Here is a 9,124-nt window from a genome sequence, read left to right as displayed (position 1 = left end):
GAGAGAGAGAGAGAGAGAGCCCTGCTGTCCTTGGCCCCTTCCTGTGTCTTCGAAGCACATTCTCAGGCTCTCTCTGGTCCTAAGGCTCCCTGCTCTAACTGCTGTGGTGGAGTTGGTCCCTCTCATAGCGATCCTACAGACTACGGGGAGAAATATTCCCCTGCCCTGAGCCTGACTCCCTAACAGAGGGGATATAAAATAAAAACAGACCCACTTCCATCAAGCGGATTCGGGCTCCCTGCGACCCCTGTAAGAGGTGTCCCAGGCTGTAAACTTTGAACGGAGCAGAAAGGTTCATCTTCTCCCATGGAGCAACTGGTGGGGTTGAACTGCTGACCTTGTGGTCACCAGGTCTCCTAGAAGCTGGAAAAGGCAGGAGGCGACCCTTCCTGGAGGGACCCAGCAATGCCCCCATTGGGTTCGGCCCCAGGAGACCCATGTGGGGCGTCTGACCACCCCCCAAGGATTGTGCAGTCACAGACGTGTGTGGCCAGCAGCGGCCCAGGGTTGTCAGCGGCCACGTCCCAGGCCCCCATTGTCCAGACGAGGAGACAGAGGCCAGCTTGACCAGGCCCAGATGCAGCAGGCTCTCCAGGGGCTCGGACCTCAGGCCAGACTTCCCCGGGGGCCCGCTCCCCGGCCTGGGTCCCCTTTTCGCTGAGGACGCCGGGCCTCCTGGGACGCCCCGTAGGGCGTTCCAGGGAGTGGGTGTCGGTGTCCTCACTGCACGTTCCGAGCGCACTGCAGCACCCGCGCCAGCGTACTGGCCTGGTAGTCGAGGCCCCTTGGCCCGCGGCGGTCGCCGGGGCAACGCGTTGCGTCAGCTCACCCGGAGCGGCGCCCGGGCGCGGGGGCGTGGCCCGCCGCTGGGCCAATGGGCTATAACACACGATACGAGGGGCGGGGCTGAGCGCGAATTGACCAATAGGATTGGGGTGTTGTTGTCGGGAGCGCTGCGGGAAAGACCATCTTAAAGGAATCCAAGCTGAAGCTAAAGGCACCCTCGGGTATGGGTGCCTGCTGGCTGGGCCGGACCCCGCCCTTTTCCTCACCCTCTCTGCAGTCCGCGGCCAGGGCCCTGACTCTCTGAGCCTCAGTTTCCCTCGGGAGCGCAATAACAGGAGTGCAGAGGGCACCCCGACATTTATGCGCCCGCACACCATGTTGCACCCTACCCCCCCACTCCTACGCCAAGCCGTGTAGTAGGTGGGGGAGCTGATCCAAAGCTGGTGAGCCTGTACCTACACCAACACTCGTGCTGGAAGCTAGTCCCCCTCCCCCACACACACCCACGCACCCCCTGCAGAAGAGGGTGAATGGTTCCCAGGTCTCCAGAGACCTGCCCCCTCCCTCAGGCTGAATGCAAAGTGGGTGTGGGTGAGCATCAAGTTCCAGGGCTGGTGCCACGGCCCCACCATGGGCCTCCTCCCCTACCTGGCCGTACCGGCGCCTGAGTTAATTTAAAATCATAGAATTATATGTGATAAATACGAGCTGAGTAGAAAAATATCACTATTCCGGTTCACACACGCACGGGTTTATTCCAGACCAAGCGTGTTTAGCCAGGCCTCTGCAGGCAGCAGACGGCTGGAGAGAAGTCCTCTTAGAAATTAACACATTGTAAAAAAAAAAAAAAAAAGAAAACACATTGTACCCAAGAGGCAAGCGAATTTTGGGAATGATGAGGGCAACAAATGTATAGATGTGCTCCACATAATTGATCTATGTATTGTGATGAATTTTATGAGCCCCAATAAATTGATTAAAAAAAAAAAGAAATTAACACATTGCTCTCAACTCCTGAGGAGCCCTGGTGGCGTTGTGGGTCTGCATTGGGCTGCAAACAGCAAGGTCAGCAGTTCAAAACCACAGCGGCTCCGCAGCGGGGGAAACACGGGACTTTCTACTTCTGTTCCAGTAAACAGTTACTGTCTCAGAAACCCACAGGGCAACTCTCCCCTGGAGTTTGGTGCGTGGAGGGAGGAGGAAGGAGGGAGATCACAGGGGCCCGGAGGCGTTGCGGTTCCCGAATTGGGCTGCTAACTGCAAGGTCAGCAGTTCAAAACCACCACGGGCAGTTCCCCGGGAGAGGGCGGGGCTTCTATTCCTGTAAGGAGTGACAGTCTCAGAACCCCACAGGGGCGGTTCTACCCTGCCCTACAGCGGCTCTGAGTCCGCTTGGACTCTGTGACAGTGAGTTTGTTTAAGATTCATTAGGGTGCCTTCCCCCCACCCCCCAAAATGTCCAAACAGTGGCTTCCCAGGGGATTTGCTGGGCTAGTTAAATTCCTGGCAGAAGGTCAGCTCAGAAGGTGATGGGTGTCATCTGGATGGATATTCCTCCGAGGACACAGGACAATCACGGGTCCTTTTAGGAAAGCTGCGCTGGTGAGACAGACCAGGAAGACTGCATCAAAGAGCGTTTATTTCCCTCAAGACTGCGCCTGCTCATTCTTTGAGGGCAGCAAGGGGTGTCCTATGAGAATTTTGTTGGGAACCCTTGTCTAGACTACCCTACAGCCCCAAGCTTGCCTCTTCCAGCGTCTTTCCGTTCCCGAAACGCAAAGAACATTCAGAAGGAACACGGTTTGAGTCCTTAGAGGGCAAAGCTGCCGTTTGACTGGTGTCCGTGGAAGAACCCAGAATCCATTGGGTGTGTGTGTGTGTGGGGGGGGGAGGTAGAGAGATGGAAACACAGCTTTTACAAGTGTGTTGACTTTTGTTGAGAAACAATAGCTTAACTTTGTGTTTGCTTGCTTAATAAAGGTTCCTATGATTTTGAAACAGTATTTTTTTACTTAACCTCACTCACTCTCACTGCCATCTAGTTATGCGGACTCACCGCCACCCTATAGGACAGGGTAGAACTGCTCCCCTGAGATTCTGAGACTGTAATTCTTTTTTTTATTTTTTTATTTTCTGTTTTCACACTTCATTATAGGAAGCATATTCTTTAATTGAGAAAACAGGAGAACAGAATGCTCTATATGTATATCAGAGAGACTTTGAACATTTGAAACGAAAGAAAAGCAGAATCCCTCCTCCACCGATCGTGCTGTCCCGGACTCATTGCTCTGTGACATTGAAACCTGCTCCATTTCTTTCCCATGTCAAGGTAGGATGCACGGTTGCATGCCATCTTTACTTCATGCACCCCAGCCTGAGGCCTCTTATGGCCCTACGACTTGATACTTTCTTGCTTGTAGGGTCTGAATGGATTTTCATCTTATTTCTAAACCGTGGACACAGAGTTTGCATTCGAAGTTTCCGCCTTTGGGGACTGTAATTCTTTAAGGGAGTAGAAAGTCCTGTCTTTTCCCTGTAGAGCTGCTGGTGGTTTCGAACATCGGACCTTGAGGACCGCAACCCAACCCAACCAGAGCTCCTACCCTCATAGAGTTGTAAAATTGCTAGAATGGAATCTTCTTTAGAACGTACGGATAACTAAAAGCCCAAACTCACCACCATCCAGTCCACGTGGACTCATAGTGACCCTACAGGACAGGGCTCATGGATGCAGCAGTTTAGAGATCGAAAGACCTATTATTATTGGGTAAACCTGCTGCACAAGACCACTTTAAAGCGTTGGAAAGCAAGGGTGTTACTTCCAGGATTAAGATGGGCCTGACCAAAGTCACGGCACTTTCGTGTGCGTGTGGAAGTGGGACGCTGACGAAGGCAGACCAAAGAAGAAGAGATGCAGTTGAACGACGGTGCAGGGGAAGATTACGGACAGTGCACGGCTGCTACAAGCACACACTGGTCTGTGTTGGAAGAAGGAAGGCCTTGGAGACCAGGAGGGCGAGACTTCGTCTTCTAGACCTTGGACATGTTGTCAGGAGAGACTCGTCTCTGGAGCAGGGCGTCGTGCTCGGTACAGTGCAAGGACAAGGGCCAAGAGGAAGGCCCTTGATGAGACGGACTGACAGTTTCTGCGACAATGGGCTCAGACACGGGCGCAGTTGTGAGGCTGGTGCAGGGCAGCGTTTGCTTCTGCTGTGGGTCAGAACTGACTAGAGGGCACCGGACAACCGTTGACAGTGAACCCTCGCCACTTCGCGCTTCGACTTCCGCGGCTTCACTCTATCGCGGTTTTTGCGTAACAGCACCCACTGCCTACACCCGCTCCTTCAGAGGAAAAAGACGGCGACCCACCTGTAGAGTACATCCCTTAAGGCATTTCATAGGCTATTGATTACAGTATTTGTAAGAACTATGTCTAATAATACTGTATGTGAAATATGTCATACTGTAAACTAGATGCTATAAATAATATAATAAATAATAAATGATCATTGTAACGTCCAAAATGTTTTACTGTATTTTCCCTTTTTCGTTTAATAAATTGGGTAATACGAGTGTCATGGTGACTAAAGGGTGTTTTTTCACGTCCTCTATGCTCTAACTACGGAAATATTTGATTTACAAATAAGGAATCCTACTTCGCAGAATTTCATTTATCACGGTAGGGTCTAGACCCGATGAACCGCGATCAACGAGGGTTCACTGTACAGGACTCGAGAGCTCTGTCTGCCTCCCGTGAAGTGGCTGGTGGTTTTCGGCTGCTGATTTTGCCAGTAGCAGCCTAAGTCATAGGTCCTCGGGGCTCCTCCAGAGGAGCTGGACCTGAACTTCCTATGCTGCATCGCAACATTATGAGTTTCGATGTGAATAGCAACTGTTGCTGCTATGCGGGAGAGTTTCCACCTCTCCATCCTCCGGAAGTGTCTCCATGGTCTCTCTCAGTCTGGATGCTCTGCTGAAACCGGTTCACTTTGGGTGACCCCGCTGGCCTTGAAATACCAGGGGCATAGCTTCCAGCATCACAGCACCACACAAGCCACCAAAGAACGACAAACTGACAGACAAGCAGTGCGTCAGCAATGGAGTGGAACGCTTCTTAGTTAACTTTAGTGACTACTTGGTTCACACACACACAAGCTATTGATGAAGGTTCACGAAGAATCATTACCACCATTGTAGCCTGAACACCAGAAAATGGGACGCAATCGGTGACTATCGAAACACAGGCAACAATGAAAACAACGCTCACGCGGTGAACTGGATGCGCCGTGATGGAGCAATGAAGACAGCTGAGCACACAGTACCTTAGACGGTTCCAAAAGCCAATTAGCACAGAACTTTAGGCCTTGTAGGTAGATTGGCCCAGCGTAAATTGGGTTGACAATAAGCGTTTTATTATAACCACAGGGAGCAAATCAGCTGAGAAGCTGGGTGACGTGATGAAGATTGCGGCATCAGGATGGGAGGAAGGCTTCTTAACAGCCTGCAGTATGCAGATGACACAACTTTGCTTGCTGCAAACGAGGAGGACTTAAAGCCCTCGAGGATTGTAGTCTTCAGGCACCCCACCTACAGGCCTCCGCTCTACCAGCTGAGCTATGGAAGGGCCCAGAGGATTGTAGCGTTCAGTATGGACTACAGCTCAATGTAAGTAAGACTAACGGTCTCACAACTGGGCCAACACGTAGGGAGAAAAGATTCAAGGCATCGCGGATTTTGTCTTGCTGGGATCCACAATCAGTGCCCAAGGAAGCAGCAGTCGGGGGGATCAAACAATGCATTGCAGTCGGTAGATCTGCTGCCCGGGACCTCCTCGGAGAATTGAAGAGTAAGGATGTTACTCTGCCGACTTAAGTCTGTCTGACCCAAACCTTGGCATTTTCCATCGCCTCATGTGCACGTGAAAGTTGGATGCTGAATAAGGAAGCCCGAAGACCAATCAACGCATCTGAACTGTGGTCTTGGCAAAGAATACTGAACGTACCACGTACTGCCAGGACAGACAGATGTGTCTTGGAGGAAGTGTGGCCAGAACGCTCCCCAGAGGCGAGGCTGGCCAGGCTTTGTCTCACAGACTTTGGGCATGCTGTCAGAAGAGCTCAGTCCCGGGAGAAGGACATCGTGCTTGGTCAAGTGGAGGGGCAGCAAAAAAGAGGAAGGCCCTGGACGAGGTGGATTGACCACAGCACCTGCAACAACGGGCCCCAACCTAACACTGCAGAGGCCGGGGCAGGACCGGGCGGTGGTTCCTTCTGCTTCTCGGAGAGGTACTGTGAGTTGGAATCCGCTCAGTGGCACCAAAGAACAACACGAGTCAGAAATGACCTGGTGGCCACACCGGGGCCAGACGCTAAGGGCCTGTCACAGAGCAGCAAGGAGAGTTAAGCAACGAAGTCCCCAGGGAACACCAAAAATAGACTTTGGGGCCAGGGCATGGCACCCCATCAGACTCGACTGGAAAACACTCCTAAAGGTCAACAGACAGACCTGGAACTATGTATAGGCTTTTCTTTTTTTTGCTATCGGTTTGTTGTTGTTGTTTTCTGTTGCTGTTATGTTTTGCTCTGTCTTGCGTTAGTGCTTATTAGTGTCTCTGCAAGCCTCCCTAGCTAAGAGAGGTGGGATAAACAATCTGGAGGAGAGAACAATGGGACAAATGGGGGGGGCACTTGAGAGGGGGAGGTGGGGGAAGGGAAGAGGGGTGCCAAAAAAACCAGGGACAAGTGGGTGAAGGGAGACATCGGACAGTGTAAGACATGACAAAATAATAAGAATTTATAAATTACCAAGGGTTCATGAGGGAGGGGGGAGGGAGAGGGAACATGAGGAGCTGAGACCAAGGGCTTACGTGGAGAGAAAATATTTTGAGAATGATGAGGGCAACGCATGTACATATGTGTTTGACACAATCGATGTATGTATGGATTGTGAGAAGGGTTGTATGTGCCCCCAATAAAATGATTTTAAAAAAGAACCCCAGGGACAAGGGAAGAATAAGTGGTCTAAAATTGATGGTGAGGAGGGCATAGGAGGCCTGAAGTGGCTTGATCAAGGGAAACGTAGCCGAGAGGAATTACTGAAACCCGAATGAAGGCTGGACATGACTGTGGACAAGAGGAAAGTAAAAGGAAATAGAGGAAAGAACTAGGAGGTAAAGAACATTTATAGAGGTATAAATACAGGCATGTATATATGTAAATACATTGATATGTAAAATGATAGGGGAATAGGCCTAAGCGCACATATTTGTCTGCTAAGTATTAAGGCAGCAGATGGACATTGGGCCACCACTCAAGTTCTCCCTCAAAGCAAGAACACTTTGTTCCAATAACCTGGCACTCTGTGAGGGTCACCTTCCCTGACACAATCACTGAAGACAAAACGGGTGCATAGCAAAGGTGGTGACGAAAACTGATGGCCCCTGGCTATCAAAAGATATAGCATCTGGGGTCTTAAAGGCTTGAGGATAAACAAGCAGCCATCTAACTGAGAAGCAACAAAGCCCACGTGGATGAAGCACACCAGCATGTGTGATCATGAGGTGTCGATCGGAATTGGGTATCAGGCCTCAAAGACCCAGAACAAAACAAAAAAAATCATATCATTGTGAATGAGGGGGAGGGCAGAGGGGAGACCCAAAGCCCATCTGTTGTCAATTAGACACCCCCAGTCAGAAGGGTCTCAAGAAGTGATGAGCCAGTCAGAGTACAACTTTCCTCTAGTTAGACCAGAGCATGGACACGGGTACAGATAAGAGCTTGAAACACAGGGAGTCCAGGGCAGATAAACCCCTCAGGACCAATAATGAGAGTTGCGATAGATACCAAGAGGGTAAGGGGAAGGTGGGGGCAGTAAGGGGGAACCGATCACAGTGATCGACAAGTAACCCCCTCCCAGGGAGACGGACAACAGAAAAGTGGGTGAAGGGAGACGGCGGTCAGTGTAAGACATGAGCAAACAATAATGTATAAATTATCAAGGGCTCATGAGGGAGGGAGGGTGGAGGAGGGAGGGGAAAAATGAAGAGCTGATACCAAGGGCTCAAGTAGAAAGCAAATGTTTTGAAAATGATGATGGCAACAAATGTACAAATGTGCTTGACACAATGGATATATGTATCAATTGTGATAAAAGCTGTAAGAGCCCCCAATAAAATTGTAGTATTAATTTAAGGGAGCATGGGTGGGAGGCCAGCCCCCACCGCCAGTACTAACGGGTTCAATAATATACAATTGTATGGTTGATATACATATATATTATATTAAAGTCATTGAGAACATGAGAAGTACAAGAGATATGACATTAATGCAGTCAGACACATTACATGGTAGCATTGCTCACCTCAGCTCCGCTTGGTGGTCCACGTGGAGGGAGAGAGAGGGGAAGGAGGACAGGAAAGGGAACCAGGGAGAGAGGACGGGAGAGGAGAGGAGAGGGGGAAGAGAGGGGAGCGGACCAGCGAGTGCCCAGCGACAGAGAGGAGGGAGGAGAGAGCTCTATTGCTAGTCCAGGCCTATATACCTTTTTGGGGGGTGCGAACCCCCTAATTACAGGTGAAGTCATACTCACAGGAAGGGGTTGCACTATAGGTTATACGGCAATGAGAGGGGGTGATCTAGGAACATACACGCAATAGGAGGAGGGATTGGGGGTATACACGTGGCAAGATGGGCGGATCCTAGCTTTAGGATGGCAGCTTAACTGACCTGTTCCCCGGGTCTCCATAGGAATCTTTATCAGTAGGGTGTAAACTCCGCCTACAGGAGCCTGTCCATTGTCCCCAGCAGCAGGGAGCAGGCCCACTGCAGTTTGGCAACTGATCGCCCTCAGGGGAGATGCCTGTTAGCATCTACCTCCCCCCACATAAAATGATGACAGACAGACAGAGAGAGAGAGAGAGAAAGGACATGACAGCAGTGGGTTCTCCTGGCGACCCGGTAACAATAGTAGAACTGTCCCTTAGGGCGGGTTTCCTAGGCAGGGGATTGGCTAGTCTTTCCCCTGTGCTGCTTCGGGGTGGGCTCAAACCTCTTGGCAGGGAGAGCCTTGGGGTGAGATGGGCTTTGAAGGCGCACACCATCCAGCCTCCCCCTCCCCCGCCATGGTGGTCCTTCACACTTCTCTTTCCAATGGTGCCCGCCCCCCTCCCCACTCCCCAGCACCTCAGGGCCCCGTCAGCACCTCTCCTGGACAATATAAAAGCCTATGAGCCCCATTCTGGATTTTCCAGCCTCGTTCCGTAGGATGTTCGCATCAGCGGAAGCTGGTCCCTGGCGGAGTCCCGGCGGCGGGCGCAGGAGTTCAGGGCTTGGCCGTTCAC

The sequence above is a fragment of the Echinops telfairi genome, unplaced genomic scaffold (genome assembly GCF_000313985.2).
Source record: "Echinops telfairi isolate 266 unplaced genomic scaffold, ASM31398v2 ScPeMD7_7459;HRSCAF=8497, whole genome shotgun sequence".
NCBI lineage: Eukaryota > Metazoa > Chordata > Mammalia > Afrosoricida > Tenrecidae > Echinops > Echinops telfairi.
This window is presented reverse-complemented; position numbering follows the sequence as displayed.